Raw genomic sequence first — 19388 nt, forward strand, 5'->3', positions numbered from 1 at the left:
GAAAAGAAAGAAGAGGAGGCGGCTGGATGATGGGCAGCTCCATGTTGTCTACTTGTACCCTGCCCCCTATAACTCCTATAGAGGGGATTGGAGGGCTGGAAATGGCTCATTCCACGAAAGGATAAGTTCCTGCGAAACTGCTTGTAATCTTTAGGGTGCGTTTGAAGGCCCAATATTCTTGCTGCTGCTTTACTGTTTTTAAATCGCTCTATGGCAGAATCAGCGTTGGCGTCAAACAGCTGTGAACCATCAAATGGCAAATCCAACAATGTTGCTGGAACATCCAGTTAGAAGCCAGGCTCCCCCCCCCACCTCCCCACCCCCTCAACCAAGCAGGTCTCCTTGTGGCAGCAGAGGACCCCATTGCCCTCACAATTGTTTCTGCCATGTCCAGGCCAGACTGAATTACCTAGTGGGCAGTAACTGGACGGCCATTCAGCAACTCCAAAAAATGTCCATGAAGATCCCCGGGCAATTTCGGAACCACCTCCTTGGCTAATTCCATCAATGGATACAACGTTGTAACAGACATATTGCATTGGTAGACTTCAGAGCAATGCTACTGGAGGAGAAAACCTTCTTTGTAAATTGCTCCATCCTTTCAAACTACCTGTCAGCCGGAGTCATAGGAAAGGATAAGGTGTCAACTTTGAAGAACAGAAAGCTTGTATTACTAAACTCTCAGGTGTAGGATGTGAAATTGAGCAGTCTTGTACCGTCTTGCAAAAGATCTAGACACTACCGCTAACTACATGGATTTCTGCCAAATAGCAAGAACAGGCTTAATAATAGCCTCATTAAAAGGTAACAAAGGCTCAGTGACGATGTAGAAGAATAAAGCACCTATGTCAACAAAGTAGATTTTAGGTCTGTAGAAGGCAAAGACAACTCCAACATCTCTGCCACTTTTCTGATCACAGAATGATTGGACCTGACTTCTGGTGGAACAATGCCCTTTTATAACAACAACTCCCACTCTGGAGAAGTATCATGGGCACTTGCCACCTCCCACCCCTCCAACTCAGGCTCTAAGGAGACTATTTCCCCTTCTTCCAGATCCTGATTTCCTCCTGAAAAGTACAGTTCTAGCTCCATTAGTGTCTGAGCCTCTCTTTGAGATCGCAATTTTAACGCTGGGGGTGGCGGCACCAGCAATGGCGCTGGAGTTTCAGGCACCTGCCCAGATGGTTAAGGAACTGGAACAGAGTGATGAGATGCAGACTCTGATCCAGTCGACGCCAGAGAGGGCTCAGCCAGTGCTGGCGATTCTTGCCATACCTCTTCTACTAGTGACAGCATCATCTTTCTTGGCATCAGTAGAGGCCAGTTAAACAGAGTCATTGACATAAATGGCAGGAACAAGGCCTGCTGGTTGTGTGCTGGAAATCTCCCAAAGAATAAACAAGTGGACCCTTGGGGCCTGCAGGCACACCAGATGTAGTCCCAGCCCTTGCAAAAATGCTATACATAGCATTCAGGAAACTCAACGGATCGTACCTTGAAGTCGGGAATGCCAGATAATCCTGTTCCTATCTGGGAGGCACAAGCTGAAGTGAAGGAAGAACTAAATCATGTACCACCCCTGGAGATGGAGTCAGAGATATCTCGCCTCTTTCTCCATGTGCCGTTAGAGCTGGGAATACGACTTTGGGAAAACATCCCTCGAAGAGCCAGGATGCCGATTCTTCTTGTGCTTTCTCTTGGATGACTTGAAAGAGTGGGGAGACGGAAACTCCAATCGAGGACGAGACTTACGAAGCCCTCTTTTTTTCTTTCTTGCCTTGGCCATAAAGAGCTTTGCACACCCCCACCTCCAACCCCAACCAACACCTTTGGATTCATCTTCCTGCATGAAGAACAGGTTTTGGCATTGTGATCCGAAATTAGACACCAAAGGCAGTTGTCATGTGGGTCAGTGACCGATATCTGACCATCACATTCCCTGCAGGGCTTGAAACTAGACTTCCTCGGCTGAGACATTGTTCCTGCAACAACATTGCAACCTGTACAAAAAAAAGACAAAAACTCCTACACTATGGAGAGCAGGAAAAAAACATTTTGCGTCGAATATGTGGATAAATGGAACGGATGTCTGCACACCGACAAGGTCTTCTCATGGCTCGGATGACGTCACGCGGAGCCACGTACAGAGCCATGGCGTTATGACGTCCTCGTCGATGTGGGAGAGCTGGAAAGAAAAGTTTCTGTGGATTGCTGGTGCATTTTGATGTTCTGAAGTTGAGGAATCCAGATGTATCTATCAGAAATATGTGTAACAGTTTCTAACATGGGTTTTCAGCCAGACTTCATCTATTAGTCTATGATTGCCATTCACATTGGTGCAGGATAGAGTGCAGTGGCGTACAGTGGCATAGAGTAAAGTGATATAGAGTGCAGTAATTTAGAGTGGATTAGAGTAGCGTACAGTAGATTAGAGTAGAGTGCAGGGGCGTAGAGTTGAGTGTTACAGAGTAAAGTGCATTGGTGTTGAGTGTATTGTATTCGCATAGAGTGCAGTGTTGTGGAGTTCTGCCGAGTGGAGTTGTAGTGGCTTAGAGTGGAGTGCCGTAGAGTGTAGCGGCGTAAAGGGCAGCGGCGTAAAGGGCAGCGGCGTAGAGGGCAGCGGCGTAGAGGGCAGCGGCGTAGAGGGCAGCGGCGTAGAGGGCAGCGGCGTAGAGGGCAGCGGCGTAGAGGGGAGCGGCGTAGAGGGGAGCGGCATAGAGGGGAGCGGCATAGAGTGGAGCGGCATAGAGTGGAGTGGCATAGAGTGGAGTGGCATAGAGTGGAGTAGAGTGCAGTGGCGCAGCGAGCAGTGGGTGGAGTTGTGTAAATTGGAGTTGTTTAAAGTACAGTGCAGTAGCTTAGAGTGGTGTATAGTGGAGTATGCATGGTGTGGTAGCACACTTCTATTACAGACAACACATCTTCAATTGAAATGACTATTACACTTGCAAAGACACACAGTTTTACTGACAAAACTATACAGCACAGAAACAATGTGTGGAAATACCATCACCTAGTGTACTGATTTGTTTTGATCATATTAAAGTATTTGTTTTCAACACGCTTCCTTTACGTGATCCTAATGCTGATATTTTCTGAAAACTTGCAGTTTAGATTGTTTTTGTGGGCTAGAAAAAAAAGCCTTTCCTACTACCAGCATCCAGATAGATTGTCAAATAAATCCTCTCACTTTGAAGTCAGAGAAAGAAATGAAACACCAAACTCCCCCAGAAGACATAGCCCGACACTGGACCTCTGTCTTTAAATGCACAGCAGATGTGACAAGATAAGAGCAAGCTTTACAGGACTAATTTACGGAAAGGAGCACTGGTGGAAGAATATGAGGGGAGTTGGTGTAAAAAGGCTTTGCTCCTTGGGAGGGACAAACTCACCTTGGAAAGTATAAAACTAATAAAATCAGCAAATAGAAAGCCAGAAAATCTGAGTTACAAACCACAAAGCCAATGGTAAGCAATGGGCAGAATGAATTCCCATGGTAGCTTTCAGAATGTCCCAAGATGCCTTTAGCAAACCAGACAACTGGGCTGTCTGGCAGGCTTCGACCTAAAAATTAGTTCCTAACACATGAATAGTGGAAGGATACAAGTCAACCAATTAAAAGGATAGTAAAGAGAATATGCTCCAGTGGAGGGACACACAAGAAGAGGAAGGCTAGCCATCAATAAAGAAGCAAACAAAAGGATACAGACATCAAAGTCAATCAATGGTAAGCAGTGGGCAGGCTCTAAGCCTAGTGCAGGATTTTGGTATGGTCTTTTGCAAACAGACTGCCAAGAGCGGTCTGAGGCAAGGCCTAAAAAAAGGAAGTGCTGAGGAGCCATGACAGACCAGCTAAGTAGGATGAAGAACTATATTCTATACAGTAGTACAGAAGTAGGCAAGGATATCTAAAACTGGTGATGAGCAGTCAAGTCTGTACTTCTGGATACCATTGCACATTGTTAAATAGTAGATCATCACTTTTCTTTGTACATACACCCCAGAATGTTTGTGGATAAACATGAGTGAGTGACAGGGGGATCTGACCCTGGTCCTGACGAAGGGGAATAGCGCCCCGAAACATGTTGACCCGCACAGGAGAGTAAGCCCATTAACTTGCTTTATCTCTCCAAATCACTTTTTTAACAATACCAGCCAGTGTCTATTAAATATTTTTTTCTACCACTAAGCCAGGTATATTTTTTAACACCACCTACCTATAGCTCACCACTGACCCTACTGACACTCACTCCCATTCACTCACACAGCACTCACAATAAAAAGGTGCTCCAGCGTAGTCGCTTGTCGCAGCACTGCCCCGTCTCGCAGCGGGGCGGGAAGACCCCAATGATGAAGCATGACACCAAGGGCCCTTTTGGTGTGTGAGGGGTATTTTAACACAGAGTGTATATTCCATGAACATCACGATACATACCAACTCTACGTGAGGTGGACCTTTGTTGATTAACTGTATCTAACAATACACCATATAGGAAAGATACTATAGTACTCTATATTTTCTTAGTAGTACTGAGACGGCTACCACGGCCCATTGAAGGTTGTGGTAAGTGATTTTATTCAAAAAAGGACAAACATATCTTAAAACAAAGAGAGTAAATATTGTCTGGTCCTGAGAAAGATGGTCTAACAATAACTACCATCGAAACGCGTCGACGCTCATCATAATACACAATCTGTACAAAAGGCGTGGGTCAATGAGTAGCTGATACCATGATCCATGCCTAAATTATTGGTGGAAAACAGATGTGTAGTAACTTAATGACAAATTGAATCTGTCTGTGCTATGTACTCTCCTTAAGTTTGTTCTATTGTGTTTTTTTATTTTTCACAACTGTTTTTATTAAGATCGCTGAAATAAACATACACAGTGCTCCGAACCCCGGAGGGGCTGGGACAACAATCATGCTTCATATTGTGCAATGCATTTAATTGGCATACCCTCCACTCTCCGCCCCCCCCCCCCCCCACCCCCCCCCCCCAAACTACCCAACACTCTGTCTCTTCAACACTGTTTAGGGTAAGCATACAATTGTCCGTATAAATAACCTTGCCTCAACATGCCCATTACAACTGCCCATCCTCTCCCCTTGGCGCTGGTGGAGGCTCCAGCCACAATCCCCTGTAGTCTGCCCATCTTTTCCATATTTTATAGTGTTTTGTGGGGCAGCATCTGGCCTCAAACACCGGCCGCTCCAGTCCCATGCAAAAGTCCAGTCCTTTCTTCCACCCGACCACCTTGGGAGCCCCGGGATCCCTCCAGGCCTGCGCCACATCTCGTTTGGCCAGTGTTAGTCCTAGCAGCAGCAAGTGCCGCTTGTAGACGTTACCGCCCACCCCTTCTAGCACATGGAGCAGGCCCAATTTCACCGTACGGGGGAGCTCCCATCCCAGCACCTCCGACAGACAGTCCCACACACCCGTCCAAAATCTCGCCAGGCCACTACATTCCCACACTGTATGTAAAAGGGTGCCTAATTCATGACCACATCGCAAACACGCCGGGGACTCAATCAGACCAGCCCTCCACAATCTCTCTCTGGTATAATAAGCACGGTGCAGGTATTTGAATTGTATTAGGCGTAAGCGGACAGCTATTGCTGCCCCCCTGGGGGACTCGAGAGCCTCCCGCCAGTCTTCCTCCTCCAACTCTCCCACATCCCGCACCCAGCGGTCTCTCAGGGGCTGTAGATCTGAGGAACAGTGTGTCACTAATGTTTGGTATATTTTGGATATCTTTTGGTCTTCTAGATCCCCCATAAATACCTTCGCCTCTATCGGGCTGAGTTCTATTGTGTTTTTAATGAATTGTATTTTAATATGTGATTGTTTACTGAATTTTTGAGATTGTTAATTCTACAATATTATGTATTGTGCTTATAAAATACAGGGCCTGTGTTACCCCCCACCCCCCCCTCTTTTTAATACTATCTTTACCTAAAAAGAAAAAATCCTTTTCAATAAATCGATTTATATTTTTGGTATCTCTATAGTTTATGACCCTTTGTGGGAATTGCATGGTATAATCCCGTTTTATGTGTATATGATGGATGAGTGAATAGGTATTGGGTGGTTTGGAAAGTGCCGATTGAACATCAAAATGTTGCATTGAGTCCAAAGGATTCTGTTTTTTCTCTATGGTATAGTGCCCTATTCCTTTGGCTTAAAAGGGGCTCCTCTTTGTTTTTATCAATACCCACCACTTGCCACCACCAGACACTAGCTGGACTCCTGGGTAGAGAGCCTCCACTCTCTGGGTCCAGAACAAAGCCCATCCTGGGCAGAGGTGTCATGCCTCCTCCCCAACATGGGCTGGATCCACGAAAGGGGAAGCCTTTGGACGATGTCCCTAACTTTTGTTGCCCCCCAGCAACAGGCTCCCACCAGTTCTGGCCCCCACTTTTGGGCAGGAGAATCGGCGGGAAATCCAAGCCAGGAAGAGAGGTGGGCCCACCTTAGCCAACCCCACCCCTCAGGTGGGGGAGGCGAGGTAAAGCACAGATTTCAGTCCCCTCCATCTTGAAGAAGAGGGTACTCAGCCAATTAGGTAGAGGCTGATGCCCCCTTCCACTGGAGGATGGCATAATAGGGGGTGTACCCACCCCAAGGAAAGGACCCATTTGTCTTGACCTGCACACACCTTTAACGCGCCTAAATTTAGTATTTAGTGCAACCCTGAACCTTACCTCCTCAGATTCAAGAAAGAAGGACCGAAGAGCCATGCTGATCCAGGAAGGAGCAGACAACACCAAATCCCTTGGCCTCAGCCCTACCGGCCTGTCATGTGTACAATCTACCTACAGCAAGTCCCACAGCTAGCAACCCTTAGAGCCCGGAGGACCTGCCCTGCGACCTTCCTACAGACTGTCTACTGTGAGTACTGAATTTGCTCAAGCAAAGATTCACCTCCAGAATCTGGATTCCGGCGACTACACAATTCTGCACCAGACGCCCACAGCCAGAGTGGCCCAACACCCCAAGGTGGTTCCCCAGCGATCCAGATTTGTGATCTGGTGATCCTCGATCTCCCTCAAACCTCCAGACGACGCCTGCAGCCTCAACTTGAAGGGTCCCCCCGACCAGACCTGGTAAGCTCCCCCACCGCCTTGGGTGGCCCAACCAATGGCGTCCAGGCATCCCTCCAGATGCCAACTTACCTCTCCAGCCGGTGGTCGCCTTAAGGAAGCCTCCCTGCCCGAGCCTGCAGCATCTTTTCTAAACTGAAGGTCTCCATTAGAAAGCACAGGGTCCCTGATGTCCGTTTTGCACCCTGCAGCTCGTGTGCCACTGGTGGTGCGGCTCCTGTGCTGGTCGTTGGCCCCTGAAGTCCTGACCTTAACCCCAGGAGCTTTGCTCCTACAACTGAGTGGCCTGCTCGTCAGCAGTCCCTAACCAAAGGCCCCCTTAGCCCCATTGGCTAACATTGGGCCCCTGTACTCTGAACCCCGCCGGCCCAGTGCCGCTGGTGGTTAAAATCGAATGCTCATGTACACCTTGGGGATCCTTGGTTCTAACCCCCGCAACTCACCCTTGTAAGTCGTGCACTTACCTTCGAAGCCGCTAACAATTTTCCCCCCATAAGAACCCATGTAAAGAGATTTTAGGCCTAAAATAATGTCTAGGTGTTGAACGGGGTTGCATGAAGAAAAGAGAATTCTATTGCAACGTATAGAAAGTCGTACTTACCTTGTATTTAGTGATCCTAAGATGTGGTATCAAGGCATACTACAGCCAGTACTCAAAGTAATCGTAAAGTAAGCAAAAAGTAATCTGAAAGTTCTTACTCTATAATACAAACTGCATTCCAAACCTGTAACAACTGCAATTTCAAGCACAATTGCATTTCTTTGAACAGTCTTTCATTTGAAAGTATATTTTACTCACCTGTGCCAAGTCCTGCTTGGTGCCAAAATAAAAGATAAGTATACCTTTTTTATACTTACCTAATTGGCCTGGATTTTGTCTCGGAGTGTGTGCATCAGTCCTTGATTGAGTGAATACAATAAATGCATAATACACCCTCCTGATGACTGTAACTGCTCGCCCGCACTACCACCTAGATATAGCTGTTAGTACCTACCTAATTTAGCCTCTGATATACCTCTAGGGACTCCCTGGACTCTGCGCACACAATACCTTACTTTTGTATAGGATATGCAGAGCCAACTTCCTACACCCAATAAAAAGCAAGTGGCAATTATTGGTCAATCAGATTCAACTTTCATGCTATGACCTATTTTTTAACATCATTTTTACAGTGAATAACTACTGACCAGTGGTACGGGTGTACTGGACAGTTCTTTACTGGCTTGAAGCAGATGTTCCAAAAGCGTCTACTTTTACTCCAAGATGAGCCCGGGTGAGACCTGTAAGTAAGGCACCACTTTCCATGAGGAAGTGGAGAAAGACTTTTCCTCCTGAACTGCGTCCTCAGGATAGCAGTGTGCGTGGTTGTCACTGGAAGGTTAAATTTACTATTCAAACTTGAGTCATGGAATATTTGGGGAACATTATAAATGTCCCAAGGATTTTGAGGAATGGTTGAAAAGCAATAATTTTGAATTTGAAAAAGTGATGCCCTGAGGATGAAGCTCAGAGCAAGAAAACTAGGAATACCCACCAATAAGCCGTTGCTTCGTTACCCCTTCAGCCAATATTTGCCTGAAAGCCACACTAACCTGGCGCACACTACTGCCAGAGGTTGGCCAAAACCACCTGCGGATTTACATCTGTGCTCAGTTCTTCAGGGTGGAACAGCAGCTTTCCCAAGGAAGTAGGGGGCATTCTATCTGAGACAAGACTTAATGGAGGAAGCAGAAGTCCATTCTACCGAAGTCTCACTGGTGGACATAAACTGTCAGCAGCCAATCGAAAACGCACAGTTCTAATTCCTAGAGATGAGATGTCCTAAATCCCACAACACTAGATATGCTACACAACACACAAGGTAAGATGCAAGTGTCCCTCCTTTAATGAGGTTCAACTTGCCACTACACGAAGCCAGTAATCCAGTGGTCTTACACTATATGCGAACCGGGGTGGATGCTAAAAACAGAGCTCCTAGCACAGTTTTCAAACAGCTGACATTCCCACTTGATCTGCAATCATGACGAGCTGGCTACATTTCAAACCTGCCCGCCGCAGTTGTTCTAAGCAGCTGCCCTGTATCAAATGTACCGGCCGTGGGCGAGCGGGCTTCTATATCTGGAAAAAAGGCACTTCCGCCATTCGGCAATTTATATTCCACGAATCAGATTACTTTCATGTGAGCAAACCTCCTGTGCCCACGTGGTAGGTAAGCAGCGCCTACAGGGTAACTCAGCCGACAATCTGTATTTCATGAAAACAGTCTCTTAAATAAGGATTCGCTCTTCACCATAAACCAACTAATGTGTATATCTAACTGGGCTAAGTACACAAGATGCATTTTAGGTGGTTTGTGGCTATTGCATATTCACAAAGGGCAGGGTCACAGAGCCTTCTCAAACAATGGCATTTGTCAATTTACACGGGAACATTTTTACCGCAACATCTTGCACAGATCTAATCACAAATGATTTATTTAATTTAATGCCACAAACATGCAACTTCAAAGTACTATGCATAACACATTGTCAAGCGTTATTATCTCAACTGTACTTATTTCATCAACCTTGGAAGGATGAATGGCTAAACTGGTAAGTCCACAATTTGAGGCTGTGGCTTTCAGATCCCACAAGGGGGGCACTAAACTATCGTGCCAGCTTTCTCGACGTGAGGAGGTGGTGGCCCATACACATCAATCGTTCACTATTAAAGTGTGTATTCCTTTACAACAAAACAAAAAAAGAAGAATCTGCCCATTCAAATAGGGAAAGTGATGCGAGTCACTTGCTGTGCAGGGATCACAGCCCCACCTCAACATTAGAAATGTGGGTGCAGCAACCACAGCATTGCATCCATGGAATGTGCTGTAGGCAAGCTGTGCAGCTGCGATAACTGAGAACACAACAAAGCATATATGTGAGGGGGAGGTTGTCTGTCTTGAGTTGTGCTGGTCCTCTGGGGAGACAGGGCACACACAGGCCATGCATTCTGCAGCCCAGTGGCAACAGTGAAGGGAGCTTGCGAACATCGGAGACCACACTGCTTCCTCTTCTCTTCTCTTGCACAGAGACTGTTTGAACCCTGACCCAAGAAGAGGCACCACATGCAGACGTTGACAGAACAGCAAAACCACTAAGGATGAACCGAACAGAACCAACACCAAAAGTATGACTGAGCGACGCCATTTTGTAAGTGGGAGGGTAAAAAGAAACTGTTTTTCCAGGTTCATAGGGCAATTTCTTTCTCAAACTTGACAGAGTGGATACCAAGCCCTTGCAGTGGGAGTGGTGTAACTGGTTCATCTTGTCTATCTGAAGAGCTCGAATAGAGTCGATGAAAAGATGGCGTCAACAGTGCCCATTAAACTTTGATCACTCATTGTACTACTGATGCCATATCCGGCCTGCCAAGGACATGACTTATTCAGAAGTCACTGGCCGGCCAGTGAGGAGGAGCATGGTTCAGCCGAGTCCCTCGAGTGTTCAAGGGGTTTATAATCGTATTCTGAGGGAGAGGAGATGCGTGTAGCAGCAGCAGCAGCTGGTGGTGGTTCAAGTAACTCTAGTGAGGAGGGATTCCTCAAACTCAAATGCCATCTCCGCTAGGATCTGCAGCGCAATACTCCATTGAGGGATTTACTAATAGGACTGCCTCTGGCGTTGCAATCAAATAACAAGGAGGAAATAAAGGCAAGAGACTAGAGAAAATGTAAAAAGGCTAGTCACAAACTATGACAAACAATGGAACATGAAGACTGCAAGAGTGAATGCCAATCTGACCAGAGGGGCAGCTAAGACAGAAGGGTTTCGTCTGACAGGAGTCTTTAACACGCCTTGCACTTTGTCAACATTGGAGTGTGGTGTCGCTTTCTAAGGATCAAGTTAATACATTGCCCACCTGCTCTCCGTATTCATGCACACAGACCTCTGTTCATGGGGTTGCTCTGGGAGACTCAACAACAAAAGCCTTTGAAGAAGCGTGAGATTGTGCTGTCAACACTCAGGCCACTCGTCCAGCGGAGACCACCAGCCTCCCTCTGGGGTACTGACCGGCAACTCCGAAGCAGCGTCAAGACCTGCTCTCCCTCCTTCGCACTCAAAGCACTCGCTGGATGCTTCTGTGTAGTTGCTGTTGCAACAGTTGTATCTTCTGAATATTACTAGTTACTTTATGCTGGTGACTCAACCGTGGATTGCACAGGCTGTCTATATGGAATCCAGACACCAGTAGAGTGGTAAGTTCACGCATTTTTGAGTACATAGGACTTAAATGCAACTCCTCGCTCATGGCTTGGTAATAGCACCAAGAGACAAGGCTGTTAACAAAATGTTCTATATAAAAGTAATTAAACATGGGTCTTTGTAAAGTAACTTTGGAAAAATGCTGGTAACTTGAGCAAGTGTAAACAACCCTTAGTTATCTACCTCAGTAACTCATAGTAGCCCATCTGCATGCTAGTGATGACCCATCACCCAACCAAACCAATCCAAAGAAGTGTCTCAGTGGGATTTCAATGTTGAGCTGCAACAGCCAATACGTACTGCTGGCATGGGGCCAGCCCGTCAACTGCAAGACAGTCAAAATTCTTCGATTTGTAGACATACGTCAACAGGTAGTGTAAATGTCCAACTTTCAGAGCATTTGCAAAAAAAAAAAAAAAAAAAATGATGGATGGAACTTGATAACTGTAAATGTCCATGACTCCTACTTTACCCTCCACATATACCCGCGTGGATTATATACTTATTACGCACAGTGGATGCAAGAACGTACATGGCAATTTTTTCCAACTTTTTTTCCAACAATGCAATACAGCTTTCCCATTCGAGAAGTTCCCTCCTCTAAAGGGTACATTCCCACGCCCCTTGGAGATGCTGCCTGCTCTTTCCCACCTTGCTAACAAGCCCTCAGCCCACCTGCCACACAATTGTTTGTTGCAAGATGTTCACACTTACCCACAAAAACGGATTGCCTTGTGTGTAACGTTTTTTAAACTGCTTTACTTTTTGTCCACAGTAGGCAGCTAGGACAAGGGAAATGTTATTTGTGTAAAAATATCAAACTATGCATTAGTGTATGAATAGAAGACTCCCTTAATAGACGTCTGTACTTGGCTTGTTGATTTTAGGAATGACCAAGTTAACGTTTGGAGAAACAACTGGGTTAAAACATTAGACGAGGCAGCTAAACTTCAATATATAAGTTTGAGTAACTAGGCGAAGGAATGTTTGCGGAGTTCTTTTTATTTGGGGATAAAAAGACTGAAACCAAATTAAAGATTATTATGAAACCCTCAGTTCATCACAGGTGACTGTACGATTCTTACCAGCTAGGTGGGGGTACGAAACCATATAATGGTGGAGTGGAGTGTCTTTTTACAATTAAATGGATAACCCCTGCAGTGGCTTAAACCTCTTTAGACTATGGACTGGAGGCATGCTGGGTAAACTGGTTTTGAAAGTTTCCACTGGTATCGAGCTGATCTCGCGACTTGTATGCTGCCGGTTGCGTGCATTTTATTACATGCACGAAGAGAGTGGGGTTAACTCCAAGTGGTATGTGGTAGATCATTGATATTGTTTCACCGGGTGACTTTTACGGGTTGCGCCGAAAACTGGCGGGGTTTTAAAGATATTTTGCAATACTTGCATGGCTTGTTTGAGATAGGCGTGTACACTTGATACAACAGATTGAAATATTAATGTAACGTTCCTATACCTTGAACACGATAAGGATATTTATTCTCACTGTAGGAGTAGCACACGCCAGCATTCGCTGTGCAGTGGCACCTGTGTCGCACAGCCTGGCTTTTCAGTGCACGTAGGGAGTGTTCAAAGCCAGCCCAGCCCGTGGTGGAGGAATACCGCCCCCGTGCTCCCCCCTCCCCGCCCCCCAGGGTAGGGTCACAGGGCGGCCTCAGCTGTTCTTTCTGGTCCCCGTAAGGCGAGCCCGCGCCACTCTCCACAGCTGCTGCCGTGCATGGGGCCGGCTCTCAGGAGCAGAGAGGGGTTCACCCCGCCCCGGCGGTGCCCTTCACTTGAAGCGCCCCTCCCGCTTGTGTGGACACAGGTGCGGAGCCGTCACCTCATCCATTGGCGAGCACCCCCCCGGATAGCGCTTGACTGCGCCACACGAATAGATGGCCACACGGACACACGGACACTGCGGTTGATAAGCGCTCTGACCCCTTTGGGTAAAGTCCGCGCTATGTAAAAATGCAATAAATAAATAAATAAATAAAAACAGTCATTCTTACGTTAGGGAGGCCGCCAGTCGGTCCCGCCGGCTCGTGTCAGCCCTTAAGGTTCCAGTGTCATAGCGCTGCGAGCCCAGACTAGGCGTGCTGCGCCCACCACACACCCAACTCATGTGTGACTGCTGGGCAGGGCATGGCCACTGTGCTGCTGTTTATGACGGGCTGCCACAAGCACACCGGCCTACCGGCCACGCCAATAAACCTCTGGTAGGCTGGTGGGGCTGAGAAAGAGTCAGCAGCTCATGGATGTACAACTGACAGGGCAGTCTCTGGGCCGTCTCTGGGCCTGCTTCACAGGCCTCTGCGAGGCTCTAGGTGGATGCGAACGATCCCAGTTCTCGCAAAGTGACGTCCAGACTACGCCTAGCTGCTGCTGCGGCCAGGACTAGTCCTGGTGGAAAAGTAGGCATTTGGAAGAGTCATAGGCGCCTCTGTTGCCTGATTTGGTAGGAGCTGCCCTGTCAAGCAGGCGCGGGACAGTCTAGCTTCTAGGAAGATTCATGATTTGAGAGAGACCGCTCCGTTCCCAAGTTTATGAAGTACATTTTATTTTCTGCCTTGCTGTCCTTTTTAAACGATGCCATGCTCATTCCAACCCAAGTCACTTGTACTACAGGCAACTGTTGGAACCCCCTCCTTCCATCAGGCTTGTGCGGAGAGATAATTATGCAAAATACACAAGATGATGGACGGAATGTTGCACCATGGCAAAACATTCACCCCCATTCATGGGTTTAATCCGTCGTTATTTTGCTCACCAAGCCACCCCAGTTCAGACATGGCCATATGCAAATCAGTCTTGGCCCTGTGCCTCATGGGAACAGTCCAGCCCGAACTGCCAAGCCAGGACTTCCCTGGACCGGAATCAAGCATCCTACGACCGGTTTCTGGCTATCAGCCGTCTTCAGTCAGGATAGCTTGACTCCAGTGGCTTAGTGAGCACGGGACCCACGTCTGAGCATACCCTTCCCACATAGGGTGAACAGCAAAACACACAAGATGATGGAGGGAATGTTGCACAATGGCAAAACATTCACCCCCAGTCACAGATCTGGGTTTAATCTGTAGTTATTTTGCTCACCAAGCCACCCCAGTTCAGACATGGCCATATGCATATCAGTCTTGGCCCTGTGCCTCATGGTAGCAGTCCAGAGAGAGGCACATACCAGTCCGACAATTTATCGATACGTTGTGGTTTGTATAAAAAAGCCTTTATGTGTGTCCTTCTTGAACGGCTTCAACTAAAATGTGACATTTTCATTTCGGTGCTATCCTGTGCATTGCATAGTTTATCAAGGAAGGACATAGTAAATCTAGGTAAAAATGATGCCTGAATAAGACTGCTGGTCCTTCCAGCTGAAGCACATTTTAAACAAGCCCATCTTTGGCAGCCGGTCACAACATGGACAATTTGAAGCTAAAGGCATAGGCCATACACTATACTAGGAGTTACACGTCCAAATATAGCAATGATCTTGATGTCAAGGCATCACGCCATCATGACTGTTAGCCAGTCCTGATGTTTTATCTATCACCTTGAAGAATGCTGGGATCTGTAGTTTCAAACTCTCAGCTTCAAAACCTGGCTTGTTAGTAAGTCATCTTTTATACAGGGATCAAGATGATCGCTATGCAAATTTAACCTGCACCCCCATATGCTGACAACAGTTATGGTTTAATGTTGGGTGTAGTAGAATAAATTCACAAAAGCCACTACTGTGCTCACGGTTCACTGCAGCTATGAGGGGGAGGAGGGGGAGGAGGGGGAGGAGGCGGAGGGGGAGGGGAGGGGAGGGGACAGTATCACCCAGCAGCAGCATGCATGGGGTCATCACTCAGCTAATTAGAGACTCGTTCATTGTGAAAAACAATTTTATTAATGTAATTGTACAGCATTCACTCAACATTCCTTGTTGAACAATCTCCCAGCCAGTTCTGAAATGTGGGATTACAATAAAACGCAGCTCTGACCAATATTTACTGTCCATTCTGCTGTATTTCACGGACATCATCTCCCCGCATGCCATCACATCCAACAACTACACCCTACAGGAGACCTCAACTTCCACCTCGACAACCAACTGGACCCCAGCACCACATCCCTCCTGGACAACCTCCACAACATTGGACTCCGCCAGATAGTGACCGAACCCATGCACTCAGCAGGACACACCCTCAACCCCCCTCTTCACAACAGGTAAATCCATTACCTTCAGCCACACCACCGAACTCCCATGGACTGACCATCAATGCGTCCACTTCACCCTCAGAACACCCACCATCCACAGATACCAGCACCTGCTCCCACAAAGAAACTGGACCAGAATCACAGTCGACTAGCTAACCTCATCACTCAGAAACTCCACCCCTACCATCGCGGAAAACGACAACCCGAACACCGCAGCCCGAACCCTGCACAGATGGATCTTCGACAGCGCCAACACCATAGCCCTCGCAAGAAAAACACCACCCACACCAAGAAAGTCAGATGGTTTACCACTGAACTTCGAGAGTTCAGACGCACTTGCCGCCACCTCGAAAAGGCCTGGAGGAACACCAAATCCACAGAAGCCTACAACGTCAGAGCCGCCACAAACACCCATCACCAACTCATCAGAAAAACAAGAAAAAAAGCGATTGAAGACAGAATCTCCACTCACGCACACAACAGCAAAGAACTCTTCAACATCATCAAGGAGTTCGCCCAACCCACCAGCGAGTCCACCAACATCCCTCCCTCACAAGATCTCTGCGACAAACTCAGCACCTTTTTCCACCACAAAATCAATAGCATCTACGACAACTTCGACGAAGACAACCAACACACTGAACCCTCACCAATCACCCGACACCCTGATGCCAACGATCGACAACTGGACAGCCCTCACCACCAAAGACACACTGAAGACGATAAAGTCAATCCACTCCGGGGCCCCCACGGACCCCTGCCGCCACCACATTTTCAAAAGATGCGCAGACACCAACGCACCCATGCTGAGCCACACCATCAACTGCTCCCTGGCAACCGCCACGTTCCCTGATGACCGAAAACACTCCAAGGTCAACCCCCTCCTCAAGAAACCCTTGGCGGACCCCACCAACCTAAAAAACTACATCTCCCTGCTCCAGTTCCCAGCGAAAGTTATTGAGAAAGCCATCAACAGCCAACTCGCCACATTCATCAAAGAGCACAACATCTTCAACTCCTCCCAATCTGGCTTCAGAAAAAAACCACAGTACGGAAACCGCCCTCCTCGCTGCAACAGACAACATACGCACCCTACTGGACAAAGGAAAAACAGCAGCACCCATTCCCCTCGACCTCTCAGCGGCGTTCGACACAGTCTCTCACCGCACCTTAATACGCAGACTCCACAACAAAGGGATCCAAGACAAGGCCCTCAACTGGATCTGCTCTTTCTTCTTCGGCCAAACGCAGCGGGTCAGACAACCCCCTTTCCTCTCTGACCCTGCACCTACCACCTCCGGAGTCCCCGGGGGTCCTCCTTCAGCCCTACAGTCTTCAACGTGTAGTGCTGAGGGACATTGTGTCAGACGCAGACAACACCCAACTCATCCTATCCAATGAACCCAATACCGCCAGACACAATTTGAGAAGGCATGGAAGTCGTCACCAAATAGATGAAAAACAGCTGCCTACAACTAAACACCAACAAAACAGAAGTACGCATCATGGGCCCAAACCCTGACACCTGGTGCCCTCCCGCCCTCGGAAGCCTGCCCACCCCCACAGACTCATCCTGGACTCAGAGCTCAAAATGGACCGCCAGATCAACTTAGTCTCATACTCCTGCTTCCACACACTCCACCTTCTACGTAAGACCTTCAAATGGACCCCCCTCCAGGGGTAGGGGAATCATATCGCCTGACGCCCGAGCCATATTGTTTTTTACCACGGGCAAGAAGATTTAATGTCTATTTTGTCCGATGGACAAGTAGACAATAAACCGCATACATAATACAGGCTGTGGGCTCTCCAGGACTCGCAGCCAATCAGAAAGCCTGACCGCGAGCCAGAGACGCTTTTGAGGCCTGTGATTGGCTATCAGCCCATGACTGGGCTCTAGCCAGTGATTGGCTGGGTGACAAACGTCAGTCTAAAAAAGCGGTATTCTCTGCAATCGGGTGTATTGCTATCTCAAGCTTAATGGAGTGCACACGAAGAACCACGAGGAAGCGGTCTCAATTTTAACACAAAAGGGTCGCAGTAATTTCTTGCTGCTGGTGGCGCGACCTGAGACACAAGTGAAGAGAAAGGGTGGCATTAATATTACGAGATTAATGCCAAGTGAGCTTGTGGCACCAGGGGCGGGGCATAGGAGTACAATTAACTTATCCTCTCTGCTTCAAGAAGGGAAGAAGAGAGGCAAACATCCTGCTGAGAGCTCAATGCACTGCGGTAAAAAAAAAAAAAAAAAACGGCATTTTGCTAGTGCTCAGTTCAGATTCCACAAGAGAAAACAGAGCGCGCTAATTCGGAGTTTGGAGCGGACGGTCCTTTAAGTGGAGCTCCACTATGCAACGGCTCATATTATACTAAATGTGGCGCTAAAGAATTGTACCCGGTATTAAACATTAGAAATTCCCATGATCAGTATCTCAGCTTCAACAAACGGTAGCATTAGAGCAAATGAGCAATAGGTTTGTTTAACCTCGTATTGCCCATAACAGCTGGTGGATTTTAAAAGTTGTGAGGCAGATGGGTGATTTATATTAATTTCCTTTAGGAGCAGAAGCTGCAATACGTTACCTGCAAAGTTACTGTTCGAAGTCGTCTACTTTTAGTCTGGATGAGAATTGAGGTTATGAACAGTGCTGTATGCGGTTACATAATATACTAGCAGTCCGTCCCGACATTGTCAGGGTACGAATTGCTGCGGGACAGTAGTATATTGTTTTGTAGGATTTTGTTTTGATAGCATTTCTTATCTGTGACAGGCCTGTGAAACGCTCCGATTCACAGTGCACTGCTGATGCACTTAAGACTGCGCGTTCAGTAGTGTGTGAACTCGAGTTTCCCTACTTTATTTTTCCTTGCAATATTATATAGCGCAAACTCGACAACATGGCATGAGCACAATTTACATTACAGAAGAACACATTCATTTGTGGTAGGCACGGGGAGACAAAGCGATTTGCCTGGAATCACAGGATGTTGAGCTGATGCCGAGATTCGAACATAGCTCCCCAGCTCTAAAGTTCGCAATTCTAGAACTTGTGGCGGGAGGTGTGTCTAAAAGTGTATGTCGGTGCTGGCCATCAATGAAGGAGACCTGTGCATTTTTCAAATGGGTGGTGAAAAAATATGAGTATGTTGCTGGAGATGTGGGCCGCCGGGCCACCAATGTACTTTCCGGGGGAGGGTAAACACCCATTATTCTGCAACTTTCTTTCCGCATACCATCACTCCGCATACTTTCATTACGAAAGTACCATGACTCCGCAATGCCATTATAAACGCATGGCATTACATTTTATATGCTTTTACCACGCATACATTTACAACGAAATTCGTTGTAAATGCATGAATGGTAAAAGCATGTTTTTTAAAAATGTTTGGATAAGGTAAGTATGGGTATAGGGGTATATGTTTTGGGGTACGGAGGTATATGTTTTGGGGTGTTTGGGTATTTTAAGGGTTTATATATAGTTTTGGATTATGGGGTACAGGGGTAGTTTTAGGGTTTAGGGATAGGTATGGGGTACACGGTTATTTTTAGGGTTCAAGGCTAGGTTTGGGTTTTGGGGTACAGGGGTTTTTAAAGGTTCAGGGCTAGGTTTGGGTTTTGGGGTACAGGGGTATTTTTAGGGTTCAGGGCTAGGTTTGGGGTACAGGGGTATTTTAGGGTTCAGGAGTAGGTTAGGGTTTTGGGGTACAAGGTTATTTTTAGGGTTCAGGGGTAGGTTTGGGTTTTGAGGTACAGGGGTATTTATAGGGTTCAGGGATAGGTTTGGGTTTTGGGGCACAGGGGTATTTTTAGGGTTTAGGGATAGGTTTGGGTTT

The 19388-nt window shown here is 47.1% G+C and overlaps 2 protein-coding genes across 5 annotated transcripts in view; one reads left to right on the forward strand and one right to left on the reverse strand.

Moving 5' to 3' along the window:
* The window catches only part of NUDT2 (nudix hydrolase 2), a 99862-nt gene that overhangs the window by 35211 nt on the left and 45263 nt on the right, over positions 1 to 19388 (reverse strand). The gene's annotated exons all lie outside the window — the stretch shown is intronic.
* KIF24 (kinesin family member 24) overlaps positions 10745 to 19388 on the forward strand; it is a 411488-nt gene continuing 402844 nt past the window's right edge. The window contains exon 1 of the mRNA XM_086960290.1: positions 10745 to 11341. The gene's annotated coding sequence lies outside the window, so the exon portion shown is untranslated. The remainder of the gene's footprint in view (positions 11342 to 19388) is intronic.

Source organism: Lissotriton vulgaris, chromosome 3_1 (assembly GCF_964263255.1).
Source record: "Lissotriton vulgaris chromosome 3_1, aLisVul1.2, whole genome shotgun sequence".
In the NCBI taxonomy this organism is placed as follows: domain Eukaryota; kingdom Metazoa; phylum Chordata; class Amphibia; order Caudata; family Salamandridae; genus Lissotriton; species Lissotriton vulgaris.